The sequence below is a fragment of the Rhinolophus ferrumequinum genome, chromosome 3, assembly GCF_004115265.2.
Source record: "Rhinolophus ferrumequinum isolate MPI-CBG mRhiFer1 chromosome 3, mRhiFer1_v1.p, whole genome shotgun sequence".
In the NCBI taxonomy this organism is placed as follows: Eukaryota; Metazoa; Chordata; class Mammalia; order Chiroptera; family Rhinolophidae; genus Rhinolophus; species Rhinolophus ferrumequinum.
Genome location: NC_046286.1, coordinates 80,830,108 through 80,851,878, shown reverse-complemented (window position 1 = coordinate 80,851,878; position 21,771 = coordinate 80,830,108). Strand labels below are relative to the sequence as shown.

The window sequence follows — 21,771 nt, the reverse complement described above, 5'->3', positions numbered from 1 at the left end:
TCTAATAAAAAGCAAAATTCAAAACTGCAGCTGTTCTAACTTCAGGAAATGTCCTATTTCTAGCTTTCTATTAAAATGCATTGTAGAAAATGAAGCAACTTCTTCCTCGAGCCATGATTTTATGGACAAGGACACACTGTTCTTTAGGTCCACTGACTGTCTAGTGGTACTTAAAAACAATATTTCAGCAATCATCAAACTGCAACCTTAAGCATCACCTGAAAAACACTGCCACCTCCTGGCTTTTAAGACAAATTGCATCCAAGACTACCACATTTAAAATTTTCCACACCAGTAAAAAGATATTTAAAACGAAAGGCCACAACAAACACTATCATGAAAACAAAACAGAATTACTCTAAAATATAACTAAAAGCCAAAAGAATAAAACTAAATAAACATGAGCATAGAGGAAAGTAGATTCTAGCTACTTAAAGTGTATTCAAGTTGCATCTGAGGATACTGAGGGAGGGCCCTGACAGGTTTAACCACCAAATAAATTAACCATCCATGATTTAGAAAATGGCAGAAGGATATGGACTCATTTGCAAACACAACATGAACCCACATGGTCTTATGTAGATCATTCTTTTCTAAAAGTAAGACATGCCATCTAAACCAACTCTTCTTTATAAAGCTCCCAAAATAGCAGGTAAGGAAACTGACATTTTGCATTGAGATTCCAACAGATTACTTACACTTCATAGGCTCTCAACCCAGGCCTGTGACCAAGATGGAGAAAACTGAACATTCTGCCTTTTAGAAAGAGGGTGTTCTTTTACATGTTTAATAGTACAGCATACACCTTACTTTTCTCTTTTGGAAACTGGTAACAATTATCACTGCACCTCCCAGGTGCTTTTAAGGATCCAATATTATTATCTATGTCAAGTACATAGCATACAACATGTTTCTTAAATGGCAGCTATTACTGTAGGATGGATTCACACGTAGTTGAATGCTGTAATCAAATGGTTAATGAACAGTTGCAAAATTTGTGAAGTCACATGGACAGAGAAAACCAAGACCTTAACAGATCAGCAAACTACAGCCAAAGGGCCAGTGCTGTTCTACAAAAAAGGTTTTATCGAAACAATCATGCTCATGTGTTTACGTAATGACTAGTAGTTCTGACAAAGACCAAATGACCAAAAAGCCTACAATAGTTACTATCTGGTCCTTTAAGAAGTTTGCTGATTGCTGAGCCAAGCCCAATGAGGCAGTATCAATAAAATAAAATTTAATACTGAAAAATGTAAAGCTCACATTTTTATTAAAATGACCACAACATCCGTATATTATGGTCCTTCACTGGATACTGGTTTGAACAAAACAGCTGTAAGAGATATTTGAGGGAAATTTGAGCATGAGTCCTGAGTGATAAACGATAATAGGGAACTACTGTTCATTTTGTTAGATAAAATAATAGAGTGGTTACATAGACAAATATGCTTATTTTTTAGAGATGCATATTGAAATATTCAAGGGGAAATGTCATGTCTGTAATTTTCTTTAAACTATAGGTATTTTTCACTATTTGAACTTAGTGACAAATAGATTTGGATAAAGTTTCAGATGACTCCCTTGGTATCTGGAATCTTGCCATAGGAACCAAACAAATTTAGACAATCTATTCTGAGGTACAGAATGGATTTGGATAGTAGGTATAATTGTATGTTAAGACCAAAAATGCCACTATTACTGCTTCATCTCTTAACAATTGTTAAATCTAGGCAACAGATATATATGGGTGTTCATTACACTATTCTCCCTACATTTCTGTCTGAAAATTTCCATAATAATTTTTAAAAGCTATTTAAGAAAGACTTTTTTTCTTCACAATAGGTTACACTAAGACAACATGGGGTTTTAATTATGTTACTTTAAAGAAAACAAAACAAACAAATGAACAAAAACACGCCTAGGTTAGATAGGCTTGTCCAGAGCAAAGGGAGTAATAGTCCCTTTGTTACTGAAACATCTAGAATATCCTGACCGTGTCATTTAAAGAGAGCACTGATATCCAGAGGAAAGTAGGATGGTCTGAGATATAAAAAGAGTCGTGTGAGGAAAGTCTCAGGACATTTAGCACAAAGAAGACAGCAGTTGTTCGCAACTATCTGAATAAAAAGGAAACTGAGAGATCCAATTAAAGTCACACAGAAGTAGATCTCATGAAGCCACACCGAAAAACAAATAACTGCAAAGTAGTGGGCTCCACAGAAGGTAAGTGTCAAAAAAGGGGGACATAGTGCTAGATAATTAACTAACAGGAATGTTATAGAACGAGTCTTAAGATAGTAGGTGGGAGATGAGACTAGATGGTTTCTAAGAACCCATCTAATTCTAAAATCCCAGATTCTAACATCTTAAAGATATACTATAGACAAATTTAGAAATTACGTACTAAATTTCGTTTAAGTCTACAGCTATTATGGTAGTTCAGCTAAATTAACATCCCAATTCTGAACCTCCTGCTTTCCCTTCAACATGCATTTGTGTTCAAAGGGGCAGTAAAGGAAGCAAGTTAGATGCACTAAGGGGCAATGGCATAGACAGTGAACAAAACTGTAAAACCTTGAACTTGTTTGGTGGGGTGACATTCTATCATGAGAATATTTTTGTGCATGGCCCAAGAGCTTATACACCAGTCCTTGGGGTTGGCATATTTGTATTGTAGCCACATGAAAAAAAAAAAAAAAAAATATATATATATATATATATATATATATATATATATAGTATCAGTATGCTTGGTTACAAAGACCCTTGTATCTTCCAAGGAAAATATTATATAGATACCACCATATAATGTGAAACATCTGGCAAGTGCTTAAGTAAAAGCAAAAGTTTTTGATATACAAAGCCATCAGTACATTAAGTTAAACAGAAGTTTAACCATCCTCATTATGAATGTCTCCACCTACTATATCTCTGATTCAATGTAAATGTAAATACTAATTCTGAAGACTGGTAAGCAGGTAGCATTCATGTGAATAACTTGCATCAACATAAATTATTAAATTTTTAAAAAATCTGTATTAACACTACAAAAATTTTTTTACGGAAATTAATTAACAATAACTCTGAGGGTTGCCAGAAACTACCTATTTAAAGAAAAAAATAGTAAAGAGGAGTGTATTTTATGTTTCAGTCAATAAAAATATTTGTAATGGTATTTAAAAGGTGAAGATAGATTTAAATGATGCTGATTTTCCTGAGTGATTAAAACGAAAGATTAAGTCAGTGGTTTACACTCTCATAAAAAAAGTTTCAGTTGAAAACAAATGAAGTGTTTGGAAATTTAAGAATATATAACCAAATGTTTAGACAGTGGCCTACTTAAGAATTTCACTATTTCAGAATGTACTAAAATGTACCTGTAAGGAAAACTGAGATGTTTAAAATGAGGATCCTAATGGAAGCTATGTGACAGCTCTGAACTGTTCCGATCCTTATTTGTAAAACGCAAATACCACCATTTACTCACCACCACAGGAGCACCTCACAAATTAAATAGGCTCTACTAAAGTAATGTCATGTTAGTCAATGCTAACATTATTATTAATTTTAACTAATGTCTAAGTACAGATGACAAGAGAAAAACTTTTACTGAATATAACTTGAAATTCAGGGATTCAAACTCAAAGACGAGAAATTTAGCATATCGATTTCCTATTAGGTAAAAGCAAAATTTTGGACAGATTTAGTATTTCAAATCAATAGTCTTAATATATACCTTTTAAAGAAGACAGCATGTCATTTTCTGATTACATAAGAAAAACTCAAAAAGAAAAAAGTCACCCATAATCCTACCATAGTGGTAATTACTAAGTTTTTTCTATGCTCATATAGACACGTTTTGAGGCTGCTAAACCCATGTATTTGTGCAAATTAAACAAGATTGGCATATGTGTATGTTGTGGTATCTAGTCAACAAAGGATTTTGTAAAAATCGTTGACAACCTGGGATATAAAAAATAACAATATTGATTTTCCTTGAATACTAATGAGAGTGAATTTTTCAAATATTACTACTTGTATTTCTTGTATGTTAATTGTCTCACATCCTTTGTTCACTTAATTCTAAGATTTCTTACTGATGTATAAAAACTCTTCTATGTAAAGAATATTAACGTTTTGTCTGCCTATGCCATTCCTTCTGTTAAAAATGATCTATCTCCACTTCTACACTGGCCCACTTCTCCTTGTTCTATAGCTCAGCTTCACCTTCATCCAACCAATTCTACAGCAAGTGAACTGGAAATCTAAGCATAGGCCCCTTGCTAGGGCTTGGGGATCCAGCAGTAAACAGGACTTGGGAGACGGAACGTAGGTTCTCTCAGCTCTGAGATGGTGACTTAAAAGTATAAACTGTTCAGACCTGAAGGAGGGCCAGCATAGCTAGAGTGGGAACAGTGAAATGGGAAAGTGGCGTCAGATCAGGCTGGAGATGCAGGGAGGGGTCAAATCATACCTTCTAGGCTGTGTTAAAATTTTGTTCATGTTTATCCCAAGAGCTAAAAGAGAAGCAAGAGTTCACACGATGTATTTGGTTTTAAAACATACGAGTAAATCACTGCCACTTCTGGAAGATAAGAACGGGTAGAAAAGGCAGGCAGGGTAGGGTCTAGTACAGCAGTTCTGGTGAGAGATGACAGTAGTGGGGAGCAGGGGGGATGAAGACGGAACGAAGTGGACAGAAGAGAGACGGTTTCAGGAGACAGAGGAAACAGAACTTCATGATTGATCCAGGGAAGAGGAAAAGGGAACTGGAAGATGACTCCAGATTTGTGGCCTGAGATACTATTTACTGAGACTGGAACACTGGAGGGAGAGCAGGTTTGCAGGGGCGATGAAAGGAGGGGTAAGGATTCTATTTTGGATATGTTGAATTGAAGGAACTTGGGAGACATCCAAGAGGAGGTACAAAACAATCAGATAAGAGTCCGTTGCTCAGGATAGCTCTAGGTCTAGATTGGAGGTGAAAATTTGGAAACCCTAGTATAGAAGGTAATTAAAACCATGATGGGTAAAATAAGAAATCAAAGGAACGAAGACATCTGACCTGCACAACTGAACCAGAGTATCCCTGAGTCCCATTACCATGTTGCTATGCATACCACTATCATTGCATTTTCCAACACTAGTGAAATTTCCTATTTATATATGTCTCCTTGGCAGACAATGAGCTTCTCAGATGCATGATCAGCAAATCTTACTTATTTCTGTACCCTCGTCTTGGCATAGCTCCCAAGGCACTAAACACATTCAACACAATGTAAGAGCTAATTGTTAGCTTGACTTTATTAAAAAGCAGTATCTATACACACACACTAAAACTTAAGAGCGCAGACTCTGGAGCAGATTACTTGGGTTAAATCCAGACTCTACCATTTATCAGTCAAGTGACCTTGGGTAAATTATTTAACGCCTTTGTGCCTCAATGTCCTCATCTGTAAAACAATGCATATCACAGTACCTATATCACAGAGTGTTGTGAAAATTGAAATTTCATGCAAAGAACTTAGCACAGTACTTGCACATGGTAAGCATTCAAATTTAACTCTTCTCATTGTTACTATTATTATATCCTTTCTTCATCTTCCACGAATAGAGAAATGTTCAAAAATGGAAAGGATTTCCAGTTATTTGTTACGGTCCTCAAGCTTTGGAACACAAAACAGATAATGTTCCTCAAGTCTAAAATCAAGGGGTAAAAATACAATTTTGATGTATCTGATAAATGAAAGTAGTATTTAAAAAAATAGCTAAATTTAACAGCAAATTTAGAAAAAAAGTCCCAACAACAAAACTGTTTCAAACCATAATAAATAGTTGTAAACTGGTTTGGATATCAAATTACAACAAAACTGTTTATCATGTTCTTTTCATTTAAAGTGTAAATTTATCATGTTCATTTCATTCCAAGTGGAAGGCATCAGTTTTCTCCACAGGTATTACATGTTTCCCTATTTTCCCATATTACTGGTGATCATTTAAAAGAGTAGAAGTTTATCTCTTTCTAGAGTACCTTGATATTTGTCCCAAGCTACCCATAATAAGTAACTCCAGTTTGTGAGACTAATTTAGCCATTAAGCTGATGCTCATAAAACAGCATAATTTTGTAAAAAGTATTATTATTATTTTTTTTTTGCAAGTATAAATGTTAATTCACTAGGTAGCTAACAAACCCTCTTTCAGCTTCTGGTTGGTGTCAGGGTTAGCATGCATAAAGTTCAAACTTCTCTGTATTCTGATTTTTATTTCGAGTGTGAATGCAGAGTTCAAACTTGAACCACTGACAGCTCATTAAGAATTTAGTCAAGAGAAAGCACTGCAAGGTGAAAACATAAGTGAAATTTCCTATTTTGACACTTTCCTTTCAACTGTTTTCATAGGTTTACCCTTCATGTAAAAATGCCTGTGCTCGTGTAGACAGCCTGTGGTAAGTACTATGCTATGCATGACGTCCAGGTTAAGAAAAGGAAGGTAAGATTATGAAATTAACTGCTTGGGAAATAGTGCATAGAGTTCAAACTTTTCCAGTTAAAAAATAGTTTTGTTACTATTTAGGAAAAACATTTAACATACTTAACTAAAAGCAAACAGGATTATAAAATGAATACTCGTTCTACACATAAGCACCAATAATGTGATAAATGATGTATTACAGAATTGTACACCTGAAATCTATGTAACTTTACTAACAATTGTCACCCCATAAATTTTAATTAAAAACAAACAAACAAAAAAGAATTTCTTGTTTTACTCAGAACTAGTTAGATCTTTAATTGATGGAGAGCTATGTCACTCAAAAAAAGATAAATATGGAGAACTTGGCTAAAGATCAAAAGAAAGCCATACATTTTTTTAAAAAATTGGAAATTAAGGTCTGTGAGAAAGACTAAAGGACACTGATTTAAAACCAGAACAATAGTAAACTGAGTAATCAAATAATAACACACAAGTAAACAAAAGGCTTCTTACATAGAACACACAAGAGTGATAAGGAAATGTTCTGATTGGAACATTGGTTCTTAACTATTAAGAAGACAAAACAAAACAAAAACTATGAAGAGGCTCAATCCCTAAAGATATTGATTAACTAACCTCTGTAGGGCCTTGATTTTTAAAACATTTCCAAGTTGTTTCTCATGGGCAGTCAGTTGAGAACCACTGGGCTGAAACACCACAATAGGTCATCAAAATAATGGAATTTTCCTTTCAGTAAGTAAGTCTTTAAAAGGGGCTATAGTCTCATATCAGGACTTTATCACGGAGAACATCAAGATTTCTGCACTCTGTTTACCATGCATTGTTTCCTTAACTTGGAGTCATGCACTAAATCGTCACAATCTGCCTTTTGCCTCCGCGTGGCATGAAACGTTATGATTGAATGGCTCACTGCTGAATAGTGTCACAGCTGAAATTCCCTCTTATTAGACCCATCCTGGTCATAAAGTACTGCGGAACCTCTGATTTTCAAAAATTTCCCTCTGGTACCACCCCCATCCTTGGTTTCTGTGGTACCTTTCCTAGATTCTCCTCCCATCTCAAATACTTTTCTGTCTGCTCTTTAACTCAGTTCTTAACTGAAGTCTATGCCAGGCCCTGAAAAGCTCAACAACAGGTTAGGTAAGGAATCCCTTGAAATTACTGATTTATGTACACACACATTTGGACATGTCCATGAGGAGGCCACTGTTTTCTTGATATTTTCAAATGAGTTTAAGATCCCTGAAATTTAAGATCACTGCCTAAATCCTTTTCTTCATTAAGCTTTCAGGTTTCAATTGCTATTGTTATTCAGTAGTTTATGGCTCCTACTACATCAATTCTGACCTATCAGAGATCTGAATCCATATTCTTAACTGTCTGTTAGGCATATTAATTACATTAAAACACATCCAAAATTAATTAATCCCCTCAGAAATACTGTCTCTTGATTCTTAATTTCAGTTAATGGAGCGACAATCCAACACTCACACACGTGAATCAGAAATTTCAGAATCACCCTTCATCTGGTCTTTTTCTCCTATACCCAGTTAACTTCTCATCTAGCTTCTTTTCCACATCAAAAGCATCAATGTTTTATTTTAGGCTTTCACATGTTATGGTGGCTACAGCCTTCTAATGGAACTCAGTGCTTGCAATCTCTCCAATCTGGTCCATCTACCAAATAGGCAACCAGAATTATCTTCCTAACGGTACTACAGCCCTGTTGAAAGAAATATCTCTTGGCTCTTAGGGACAAAATAGAATCTAGTTTGTTTGGAATGCAGTGAGCTTCACATCTCCAATATACGTTTTGTAACCTAATTTCCCACTTCCAACACACATTAACAGTCTCAACTTTTTACCATTCCTCTTGCAACAGCAGACCCTTTCCTGATTTCCTATCTGCCTAGGATGCCCTTTCCCCACTCCTTCAATTAACAAATTATTACTCATTATTGCATTGACTCCGTATGCAACTGATGTGAACCAAGCACTGCGGCTAGACACTGGGAACCCAGCTCAGAACAAAAAGGTCAAGACAGTTGTATTCCAGTGGAAGAAACAAACAAAATAGAGAAGCAATAAAAGTAATGAGAGAATGTGATCTACGCTATAAAGAAAAAAGATGACACAAGAGAAACTTGAGAAGGAATGATCCAGGAAGGCCTCTTACCTTCCTCAAAGATGAGAAATTATTTTTAAAATTAGATCTTGAAGGATAAGGAGCTGCCCATATGAAACTCAGAGAAAAGACCCCAAGCAGAGGGCACAGCAAATGAAAAGGCGCTGTCTGTATAACTGGCTCCTGGACTGGAGGTGACACACTCCTTGAAGAGAACTGTTTTATATAAATGTGCGTCGTTAGAATTTGGCTTCGTGACTGGCACTGGGTCATCAACTCAATAAATAGTTGCTGAATTAAATGAATGCTTTAAGAACAATTAAAAGAAAGAATTGTGGGGTTAGGGGATTGAGTGGAAAGAATAGACGCTTTTCACTGTAACAATAAGCTTAGTAACCCCAAACCACGCAAGTTCTTCAACAGTATCCTACTATTTCCTTCACTTTCTGGTATGTTCTCCTTGGTGTTCCTGCACTTAACATGTTGTTATTGGTTAGGGTTCAGATCCCCAAATCCTGAAGAGCAACTGTGTTCCAGGAGCATTTATAAATACAGAAACATAATACATTTCTGAGGTAAGGAAGAATTATTTTTATTACGACACGCATACAGACCCTCAGCACTTCTGATACATAGTTCCTTTCCCTCTATTTCACTCCCAAGGGTCCTAATTCGTCCACAAGCTAAGTTCATTCCATGACACTGGTCACAGACTGGCTATCCTGTCAGTTAATTCTAGCACAGCAACCATCCAATTCAACAGGGCTTGATGATAAAGTCAGTATTCCTCTTTTTTACAAAGGGAGAGTGAGGACACAATACAAGACAAATTAAGTTAAGAATATAATTTCATACATTTGAAACTCTTCCAATTTGACAGGCCCCAAACAAAAAGCCTACAGAGAGTAAATTAACAGGCACATGTTCTTCATGTACACACAAATGAACAATTACCCAAGTAGTGCCACACTGTGTATGGAAGCAGAATTTTCAAGATTACTAGCCAGCCAACGGTTTTCTCTGCTATAGTGACTTCAAGATTCACATTAGCAATATGCTGCTGAGAAGATGACTAAAGTTTTATTCACAAAGCTTTTTATCCGTTGGGAACTGTTGAGACCTGTCACATCTCTTACCTCAGCCTCCCCGTCCCACCACTACCAAAAAAGAGAACCGAGTTACGAAATCTAGTGCCCCTTGAGATTAGCACACTAAGTCTGTGTTGAGGAAGGTCTAATGAATCGGTGACTGCGTCTTCAACATGGTTGTGCCCCCTAAACAACCGTAACCTGCACCCAGCAGAGATGCGGGGATGTGGTCAACCCACGAGCAATTACAGGAGGCCCATGACGACCTCACGCGGTTCCACATGCATACAAGTAACTAACTGGATATACCCAAGCAGCTCACTGGAGCCGTAAGCAGGGAAGAAAAAAAGAGGCTTTGGGGCTCAACAAAAGTTATCTGGCAAATTGAAGAGAATGATGTGGTTCTTGCTCCACAAAAGCTTCAGGTTCACCATGAATCTTAGCTGAGGTGCAAACAACAATTAGGTTCTATAAATGTTGACTATTGTCGTAAACCAAATAATCCATTTTCACATATGCACTTTTGGGTTACACATGGGCTTTCTTATCTTCACATCTGAAGGACAGTAGCATCTGTCCCTGAAAAAGTATGGTGGAAAGAACACAAGGGCGCCATTACCAATGTGTTAGACAGATCTTTATCTCAAAACAGGCAGGTTTTATTATGGACAATAGCACTGGCACCTTGGAGACCTGTTGTCCTAAAAAATCCTCTAATACAGTGTGTGTGTGTGTGTGTGTGTGTGTGTGTGAGAGAGAGAGAGAGAGAGAGGGAGAGAGGGAGGGAGAGATGGAGGGGGAGAGAGAGAGAGAGAACAAGAGAGACGAGAGCGCGAGCACGCGCCATCATTTCCGTGCTTATCTCAATGTTTCCTAGATCCAGAATCCATGATGACTACAGAAATAATGTTAACAATATTACGTCAATACTAAATCTATTCTGGCCAAGGTAGTTATCACTCAGATCAAGAGTATCAACTAGACTTTATACTCTTTAAACAGGAAAACAAAGTCACACCTCTAAATACAAGCATATTTGCCAATCTTCTGGGGGGAGGGGTATAAAAACTAACTATAACAAATAAACAAAAACAGCACAACATAGAAGAAGGAATTCTAAAACGTTACCTCTGAACAGTTAAAGCAAAACATACGTTTAATAATATATTCCATATAAACTTCTATAGTACCTATTTTATAAAAAATATTTCAGCTAAAAACCAAGACCTGGATGTGAGCCAAAACTGGAAAAAGAGTTTGCAATTCATTGTATTTAAGTATAAATATTTATGTTCTAGTCAGAAGTTTCAAATGTCCATACAACTAAACTGTAACATTTGGACTTAACTTTAAAAAGTTAGCTATTTCAATGAACAGCTAAACAAAGCTATAGTTATCAAGTTATTACCCGAGTAGGTAGCCTGAGTATTTGGTGTTTGCCTTACCATAAACAGATAATTTTGCAATCTTATACAGTCACTCTTGAGCCTCTTGAATTATTGGACTAGAGCAGCAGTTTCAGCTACCTCTAAAATTACACAATAGCCACTATGTAGAACATTTACAGTGACACAGAAAACTCAAGTTAAATAGCTTGACAATGACACCAACAAGTTTCAAGTTTACCATCATTTAAGGTTATACAAGTAAAAAATAGTGTCTTCTAAAGAAAGACTAATTCTGCTAAATGAAACCATTGGGGTCTATTGCTTTTATTCAGAAGTACCACACAGCTAAACAAGCAGTTGAGTCCACAGGGAAATAGCCTTTGAATAGCTGCGATACAGAGCCAGACCAGGCTTTGTTGGCCTTCCTTTTCCTAGAAACAGAGATGTCTCTTTTTACCGAGTCCATCTGCCATAAGTGATAACCAGATGCCTGTGTGACAATTCAAAATTAAAACAACAGTGCTTCCCCTCCCAAAATCTAACAGCAGAGATGAGTCCAACAGTCAGTGAGCACAAAGAATTTCAATGCTTTAATAGAAAGCTTCCAAGTGCAAGAAACAAAGCATTCAAGTGGTCTAATGGTTCGTGTTGAATGCACTACTGAGCACCACTACTAGCACCAGTTCATGTTTTTTCAGCTAACTCTGCGGAGCGCTGTCCTAAGCGCTTTACACTTAATGACTTGCTCAAGGCCGTAAGCAGTACTGGCACCAAGCTGAACTCGGGCAGCCTATATCCAGAGTCCACACTCGGAGGCTCTATACTAACCCTGATCCCAAGAAAGTCTAACTGATTTTCATCAAAACTATTGTCTCACAATGAAAATATTTGTCATTTATCGGTTGGAGGAAGGTTAACACCTGATTCTGTGGAACCATTTCATGAATAAAAACAATTTTTTACTTCTTTTAAAATGTTGAGTTAAAAAAAAAATGAGTTAAAAACAAAAACATACCATAAACCAATGTCTATAATGTCTACGGTGCCAACACCAAGTACTGAAGTCATCCACACATGTCCTGAGAAAACTCTGTCCTTAACACAACAATACAGTTTTCAGTACTTTGTCTTGATGGAGGAATATCGCATGGCCAAAGTCGCCAGCAAACTTTTGTGCTGCATTTTTTGGTGAAATTTTAAACAGTTTCATTATTGACCCACATGAAGGCTGATGTGAACCAGCCCAGAATTCACCTTAGTGTGTTTAATGTTTTATGGGATCCCCAACAGCATGCTTCCAGTACAAAATAAGCCATTTAAACCAAATTCTGAATTTTATCACCCTTTGTCACAGGGTAAGACCAAATGTGTACAATTTCTGATATGACCTGATTCCTTTCCAGTAATGACATACTCCTGGAATAACGCGTTTTCACAATTACACACACACACACACACACACACACACACACAAACACTTTCCATCTCTCTTCTAAAGAAAAGGTTGACTGTATCCATGGAGCCTGCAAAGACCTAAGATATGTATATGCTTTTACCCTTTTGAAATTTCCCAAAGTGGGAGTCATGTGACAAGAACAAATACTGTACGAGTATCTACTCAAGACAGTAAACTGTTATTTTTATAGTTTGAATTGGTTAAAATAATAAAAACCCTAATCATGTTTAAGAAGTTTTTGCTGCTTATAACGTGTAGCCAGTATACAAAGTTGAAATTTTAGGCATCAAGAATTAGAGTACTAATTATGAGTAGATTAGATGACTAAAAGTTCCCCTTATTCACTAGATTAACTCCCTAAAGTAAAAGAAATAAAAAATTTTAAAAAATATATATTTCTATTAACATGTTAATCTTTAAAATACGCACGCGCACACACACACACAAACACACACACGGCATGAACATACAATATGATAGTGACTTATGGTCCTGAACCTCAAGAAGCTTCTAATGTTGCAGGCATGATGAAATCCATACACCAGTAACTATAGCACCAGGCAACATGTAATTAAAAAATTTTAAATTCAAATTTTTGTCTGTCATATTTTGGTATCCATGTGTATCATTTCTTTGCTATCTACAAGTACACAAAAAGCACGTGAATAGAAACAACTTTCACCCAGCTTTGCATACCTGATGTGGCATCAGGCATATAAAAGGTGTAACAAATGTGGGTGTAAATTGCAGGAAATCTTTATTTATTAATTCAAATGTCACAATACAGCTAAATTTTCAAAGCACTACAGGTTTTGACTCAGAGACACTGAAGAAACATTCTACTATAAATTCTTCTAAATTCATTTTAAACTTTCCTTTTCATAGCAATTATAATTTCATCACACAGTCTATGATGCAACAAAAGGAAATCAATCACCAGATCACAGGCCTCCTTCACCTAAAACAGCACTGATATCCACTCAACTAGATTATACAATATTTGCTGATTTTTCAAATAACATGCCACATCCATAACCACAAAAATTTGACATGACAATTTTCCACATGAAGAAAAATTTGTGGAAGTTATACTTCAAATGACCCCTCAAATTGGGCAAAATGTCATTTCAGTCAAATATTTGGATGCAAAATGATCAGAAAAGACTGATGTTAAAAGTTTTTTAGAATATGAAAATACAAGATTCAGTTAAAAAACACACAGCAGGTTCTGCAATACTCTTTTACTCTTAAAAAAGTGACTATATCTGTAATTATAGTACCACCACTTGGACTTCTAAAACTACCGTTTATTCTATTAAAAAGTTCAAATATTTTTACATGCATTATTTTAATATAGTCTTTTGATTCTCAGCATAAGGCTCTTACCTGTTGTATTGCATAACCAACAGTTATTCAGAATGAATACAGAACATCTGACATGACCACTCCAATTCTCCAAGTAAAGGGGAGGGATACAGAAGGAATATACAACAGACAAAGTAAGATTAATGAAAAGGATACACAGGCCAAGGACGCATGTGGAAAACTCCCTAAGAAACAGAAATAATACAAATAGCATAACAAATCATTTTTGATTGGGACATGATTAAGTAAGGAGAGGAAATAAGACAACACCAAATGCTGGGAGTGTGAGAGCAGAGAGCAGGGAAAGCAGATATTGGATTGTTAATAAAGGTGGAAGGGCTTGACCCCCACTCAAACGTAGAAGGGACAGAGGCAACAGCAAATAAGGTCTAGGTGAAGTGAATGTGATGGCAGCCCTGAGACGGGGAATTCACTATGTCTCCACGTGCACTATGAAAATCCTGGAGCTTAACATCCAACAGCCTCCAGTGTGGTCATCTCCCAGCATGTCGCTTAGAGAAGAACAGCTAGCATGAAAAATTATACAACGGTCCTTGATTCATCAACCTAGAGATGACAATATTGGGTTTTTCTTCTGAGATTCTTAACAGGCAATTTTAAGTTTCCCAGTGTTTACACTTCCCATCTTTGTTAAAGGAAAACAGCCCACCTCTTTGCACATGAGATTCCTTTAACAAGAGACATTGACCTGCAATTCCATGAAAAAGCCTCAGTGAAAAACTCTATATTATGGCATTAGTCAAAATCAAGAGCGCACAATAGATCATTACAGTTTCTGAGAATGGTTTTGAGGGCAGAGAATATGAAAAGGAGGGGCTGGGGATAAGGATGACACCTTTTTAAGAGAAGCCAGGCATAGTAAAAAAAAAAAGGTGGAGGACAAACAGAAGCTGTGCTTGACCTAAATGCTTCTGTGATTTATCAGTTTTATTTTCATCTGTAATCTTCGATTTTATATAAAGACCTCTGTTCCCACTGAACACAAAAATGGCATTACTGTGGTGTGTATATGAGACCTTTTCAGTGTGCCACAGAAGAACCTCATTTACTGACCTAGAATTGTTTTGGAATGTATAAAACCATTAAATAGTTAGTGGCGTTTAAAGAGTTTAGTAGCGTTTAAGGTTTAAAGAGATAACATAAGCCAGTAAGTACTTAACTGGACACTCCAAACTGTGAATAATTCTTTAAACAAGACAGTGATAAAAGCCCCTTCTCGATTTGAATGAACTGCCATGAACTTTCAAAGAGACTGCAGATTATAGCTGAACTTGCTCCTTATAGTTCTCTTTTTCAATTTCCCCAGGGAATCTGCCATTGATTCTTCACACAAAAATCACACCAAGCTTATTTCCTTCTGTTTCTTGAGCGAATTTTAAGGCACTGTTCTTAACCCTAAATACACAAGCCCACGCTGGTTAACCGCCAGTGTCGCTTTGGAACTGCAGGTGACAGATGCAGTTAGAGAGCTCACAGATGTGGACTGACTGCAGTTTAAGCCTTATTGCAACCAGCACATACAGAGCCCGCAGATACACATCTCGGCAGAAGAGTTTTAAAAACCGTCACTCCCAATTAAATTTACTTTTAGGATTCTTACTGGCTAATGTTATTTGGCGTTTATCCTGACTCTTGCCCCTGCTTAACCCTACCCACAATTCATTTTATCTTCCCCAGTTTCCAGATCCTTCTGCACATTTTTTGGTTAATAAAAATCACAAAATAAAGCGGGGCTCTTGGCATTACTAGAACCAGGGACCGACGATGGTGCTTATTTGGGAGCCTTCCCGCCACAGCAAAGGCTGCTTAAGTTTTCTGGGAAGCAACGGACCCCTAGCATCTTTGCGCGATCCCTCTTTCCCTGGGTGAGGGCTTCAGAGAGACAGATGGGGAAATCTCCCTTCTCCTATCTTTCCCAGTGGTGGCCAACATAAAAAATAAAACACCTCTTTTCTTATCCTACACCCCGTTGGATAACGCTCCCAAGCAGTTACGCCCCACCCCCACTCCGTTATCCCTAAGAAGATCCCCAAACACCACTCTGTTCTCCGAAGAACTGGACACTCCCTCGGCCCCGGGACCTATTTCCCCCACCTGAGCGCCTCTCCTCCAGTCATCCGCCCCCGCACACCCCACCCGCAGCCCAGCCCCCGCTCCTCACACGCCCGCCCAGCGCCCCGATGCCCTGTACCGGGCTCTCCGGCCGGCCCGCCGCCCATGTTCCCCCCGCCCAGGGTCGCCTACGGGGTTACCGTGGGAAGAGGGGGCGGCGGCAGAGGACGCGGCGGCAGCGCTGCTGCCGGTTGCGTCGGACGCGAAGGATAAGCTGGAGGACAAGGATGATGATGAGGCGGGCACGCTCCCCAGTCTCCATGGAACTCCCGCCCCGGCCCGTTGCTAGGAGCCCCCGAGGCTCGGGCTCCGTCTTTCTCGCTTTGTTGTTCCGGGTACGGGGCGGCCGCCGCTTCCCCGCGACAATAAATAGACCAGACGCGGAGGAACATAGAGACAGTGCAGGAGGGCTAGAGCGCCGCCGGACAGGGCGCCCCTGGGTGCCTCGCTAGCCAGTCATTTCCGGCTCTCACTGCTCCCGTCACTTTCCCCGCCTCTTCCCCCACTTTCGCTTCCTCCTTTCTGATCCGGAAGTCAGGCCCCTCCAGCCGACGAACTTGGGGAGGTGGGGTAAGGGGGGACGGGCGGTGCTATTGGGCTAGACTTTAAAAAAAAATTTTTTTCGAAAACAGCTCTGTGTCCATTGTACCCTTTTAGATGATAGCTAAACATGAAGATGTAATTTCTGGCCTAATGTATAATAAATGGACTTTATTTTTTTGTCGAAACCTTAGAACTTTCTCGTTAGCGCGTTCAATTTATAGAAAAGTTCCACCATTTAAAATAATTAGCAAAGCTAGTTCTTAACAACAGAATTTATTTTCCAAGTCCAAGACATTTCTTGTCTCAAGAAGTCCTACTTCGCTTTTTCAGTTAAAATAAAAGCGTTAATTTACGACCTCGCGATAACGCTCACATGAAAGAATTCGAATCCTAGTCTTAAAATGGATAGAAGTTGACATGATGGATGGATGGATAGATTAGATAAGAGTAGGTAGGTACGTAGATGATAGGTATATAGATAATGCAGGCATCTTAGGTCACACTTCTGGGGCCTGTCCCTTCCTTACTTAACGTGGGTGTGCGGTCAGGGCTCTGCCTTTGGATTCCGGAGGCACTGCGGAGGCTTTTGCACCCCGTAGCCTTTTGCACGGCGTAGCCAGCTTCTGGAAGCATGGGCGGTGGGAGAGGGCGGCTGCAGGCTAGGGCTGGGGCGCTGGGCAGAAGTAGCAGGTGGGGATGACCGGTGTAGGAGGACGCTCTCTGGGAAGCCGGGCGACCGCAGTTTTCCACGGGTCTGCACCCAAGTAGCCCCGGAACGACGAGAGGAATCCGGAGGGGAGCACACTCGCCAGTTTGAAGGGCCCTTCTACGCTCCGAGCGCTCCCTCGTTGCCCCGAAGCGGGGTGGCGGGGTGGCCTGAGAGGCGCAGCGGGCGGGAGCGAGACGAGTAATTGCCCGGGAGGTCGGGGCAGTGCGGACCCCGCGCCTCCTGCCTCCCCCGGAGCCCACTCCCAGCTCGGCTGCTGTCTGAAACCTCTGGCCGTGGATGAGGTCTGTGGGCAGCTCTGACTTACTGAAAGGCCACGAGGCGGGCTCATAGGCACCCACCTGTGATTGATGTGACTCGTGGATGAAAAATGATAATGCCACTCTCCTTTGGAAAGAGAAGACGCGAGCTGACTTCTGGGGAATTGGGGAGTAGAAACCATTTGGGTCTCCAAGGATGCCTCGATCTTTTGCTTCCCACTCTGCTCAGAAAGATATCTGAGCATTTAAAAGCTGCAGAATTATGGAATCTCCATCGTTTCCATTTCTGTACAAAATTGTTTTTCAAATAATAGTAAATAATTATAGCTTGTGTTAGGTATAATGAAACTGAACAAGAGGCTGGGTTCGAAAATAGTGTCTATGAGGTAGTGGGGAGACAACTTGTAAGAGGTAACATTTCAACGGTTATCTAAAAGGGATGGGCGCAGAAGGGGTGGCCTAGTGTTCCAGGCGGAGGGAAGAGGGGGTGCTAAGAGTTTGCTGTTGTATTAGCATAGATGGGGAATGGTGATTAGAGCAGGAAGAGTGACATGAGATGAACTCGGAGAGAAGGTAAGGCCTTGAACCTTCAGGGCCTTGTAGACTAGAAGGAAATTTGGATTTTCTTCCAAGTGATAGGGAGGTGAAGGGTTTTAAGCTGTAAAGTAATGTGATTTGATTTACTAAGGAAAAGGCAGTCTTCCAGTGATTACTGCTACTGCTGAAAAGTCAATTTTACAGCAATGGTGACCAGTTCTAAGGTCTTTACGAGGCACCCTCCTTCTTGGGTGCAGCAAGATACCTGGTATCAAGCATGTCAATTACTTTGGGCTCCCTTTTGTCATAGATCAGTCAATTTGTCTCACTCTAATAGTTCCTCATTCTGGAATTGGATTTGGTTTTTCTGCAAGCACCATTCTCCGTAGACTTACTGAATGCTTAAACACTGTCACATTAGCCCATACACTATTCCTGTGACTAAGAAATTCACTTCACAATGAAAGGAGTAAGACAATGAGATAAAGACCATGCCTGGCCTTTGCTGGTCTTATAATGTGCTCCATTATTCAAGCTTAGAATATACAGTGTATGCTCTGAACCGAGACTCTTGATTAAACAGAAATTGATACTTAGGCTGGGCAAATCGTGAGCTTTATCAGTTAGATCAGTGCTACTTAAAATCTGTTGTATAGACCAAACCCAATCTGCAAATTACCAATCACCAATGAAATAGGTATAGAAATGAGAAGCGCATTTTGAAACTTTCAATAATTTGACCTGTGACATCTAAGCATTCAATTTTATATTTATGAGAGCATTTGTCTGTGTTGGGTTGGTATCTAAAACAAATATTGATCCTTTACTAATGACAGTTATTCCCACTAAGCCTCTAGCTTTATGAACTTGGTTAAAAACAAAATCAGTCTATTGGAATATGTTAGCTACTGCTTACCTTCCTTAGTGCTATGAGCGAGACAAACTGGTTCAGCATGGCCTTTCTGAAAAAGATAGGCGATAGTGGGGATGATAAACAACATTGTTAAGAGTCCTTTCTGCCAGTGGTTTAGTTATCCTATACTGATAGGGATCAGATAGTAATATCTACTTTTGCCAGTTGAGACAACTAAAATTTCTGCCTCACATAATGTTAATACCGTGCTTCCCCAAAAATAAGACCTAATCGGAAAATAATCCCTAGCATGATTTTTCAGGATGACATCCGCTGCACATAAGCCCTAATGCGTCTTTTGGAGCAAAAATGAATATAAGACCTGGTCTTATTTTCGGGGAAACACGGTCACTAACTAGGAATGTGAAGACCTAGCAGAACAGTGGGGTCAGTCATGCCTCATTCCTCGGGACACTTCTCATATACCTTCTGTGCCCCCTTAATCATTATGCCAGTTGAGTGGTATACAACATAGGGCATAGAGTCTGATGCTGTAAAGTGGGTTTTGACCCCATCCTGTTCCTTCCCTCTGTCCTCAGATAAAATCTATGGCAAAGAAAGTGAATTAAGATCTAGGGAGATTAACAGAGTTGCCAGGCCAGTTTCTAAGAGAGAAACCATAAGGGGGGGGGGGTCCATATTCAAAGTTTATATCCCAATGAGATTTCTTTTTTATTGGGGAATATTGGGGAACAGTGTGATTTTCCAGGATGTCAAGTTGTTTTTCAGTCTAGTTGGGGTAGGGGTCGGGGCGCAGCTCAGCTCCAAGTCAAGTTGCTGGGGTTTTTTTTCAATCTAGTTGTGGAGGGTGGAGCTCACTGCCCCACGTGGGAATCGTACCGGCAACTGTGGTGTTATGAGCACTGCGTTCCAACCACTGAGGCAACCGGTCACCCAGTGGTGGTTCAGCTCTTAGCTCAAGCCATTGTTTTCAATCTAGTTGTGGAGGACGCAGTTCACTGGCCCATGTGGGAATGGGACTGGCAACCTTGTTGTTAAGAGCTCGCGCTCTAACCAACTGAGCCATCCAGACGCCCCGCAACAAGATTTCTGATAACAAGCTAATGGATTTCCCCCAAATGACATTGACTGGCAGCCAAGTCAGTTTTAAGGTATTGCCAGAAAGTCCTCAGCTTGACAAAAGGCTTCTACTGGTGTGCTGTCTCAAAGTCCCAGTCTGTTCTTTAGAAAGATGAATTCGGTTGTCAGGGCAGTCTCAGGAGATTCCTTCTCCCTACTCTAAGGCAGGGTGTTTGAGGATAATAGACAAAGGAAATCTTGGCACTTAGACCGAAGATCTCATTTCTCTGTTGGAAAAGCGATGTCCTTCTTACCCTTACCCTGTTTCCCCAAAAATAAGACCTAGCTGGACAATCAGCTCTAATGTGTCTTTTGGAGCAAAGATTAATATAAGACCCGACCTTATATAAGATCCGTTATTATATTATATCATATTATATTATATTATACCTGGTATTATACCCGGTCTTATAGTAAAATAAGATTGGGTCTTATATTAATTTTTGCTCCAAAAGACGCATTAGAGCTGATTGTCCAGGTAGGTCTTATTTTTGGGGAAACATGGTATTATTCTTGTCCAACAGGATGTGGTATCGTCTCACAATCATTGCATATTGAACCTCCGTTTTGCCCTTTCTCATTAGTTTTCATTATTCCTCCCCCTCCTCGCCCCTTATTGTATGTCTGCGCATTAGGGAAAATTTTCATTATTCATCATCTAGCTGTATCTGGACCTGATCAAATTGACTGCACTCAAAGATGCTGAATGTGGGCTGGATGTGACATTGAGTTCTCTCCTCCCAATGGGAGGAGATCGAGTACATTTTCAATTATAGGTGGGATAGTTGCTTTATGTTAAGACAAACTATACATAATGGGGAAAGCTGTGTGTGTGTGTGTGTGTGTGTGTGTGTGTGTGTGTGTATGTGTGTGTGTGTGTACTAAGCAGCTTAAGGGTGATGTATAGGGAACATTTATTGTTTTGTTAACCCAGACGCCTTTTCTTTTGGGAGTAGTATTCTTCCCTCGTATTTAGGGGAACTACTGTTCTTTTCCTACCTTGAATCTAATGTGAGTCCAAATGGGAGGTGCAACAGCCACAGTGATTGATAGAGACATGGGTTTCTGAGCTAAGCTGGGGCAACTAGGTAGCACCTATACTATTACTGAGTTATTGCTCTCAGCTCCAAATTCATTCTCTATGACTGCTCTGTGAAGATGGATCTTGACCCTTTAAATATGCTTCTTTTGCTAGCTTTCACAATGTTAAGCTTTGTCAGTAGAAAGAGCTGGAGAGACATCGAAGTAGGAAAGGGTTTTGCCTCCTGGTTTCAATGTGCTCCCCTGATAAGCTCCTAAAGCATGGAAGCCTTCTTTAGAGTCTACCTCCGATAGCGCTGGTGGCTTCCCCAGCCCCACTCAAGGTCTGAAGGACAGTCAGTGGTAAAGGAAAGTCTTCCAAGTGGGCATAATTCAAACAGTATGTTTGTTTGTTTACCACGTCTGGAGTGAGCAATACCAGAATGGGCAATTGCTAATGGTTTGTCTAGATGGACAGGGATTTGGAAGGAATAGGATTGAAAGATTGGTGACGAGGAAGTGTGTGGAAGAGGTATATGGATGGATTTATCTGAATGAGATATTTGTGACCTAGTTGAAGGCACACTAAAAGCATCCACTGCAGAGTAGACTGTTAATAATCAGGTCCACCAAACGG

At 39.4% G+C, this 21,771-nt stretch overlaps 1 protein-coding gene across 1 annotated transcript in view; it reads right to left on the bottom strand.

Moving 5' to 3' along the window:
- Positions 1 to 16,496, bottom strand: part of TBPL1 (TATA-box binding protein like 1) — a 28,273-nt gene extending 11,777 nt beyond the window's left edge. The window contains exon 1 of the mRNA XM_033102463.1: positions 16,195 to 16,496. The gene's annotated coding sequence lies outside the window, so the exon portion shown is untranslated. The remainder of the gene's footprint in view (positions 1 to 16,194) is intronic.
- Positions 16,497 to 21,771: the final 5,275 nt, after the last annotated feature.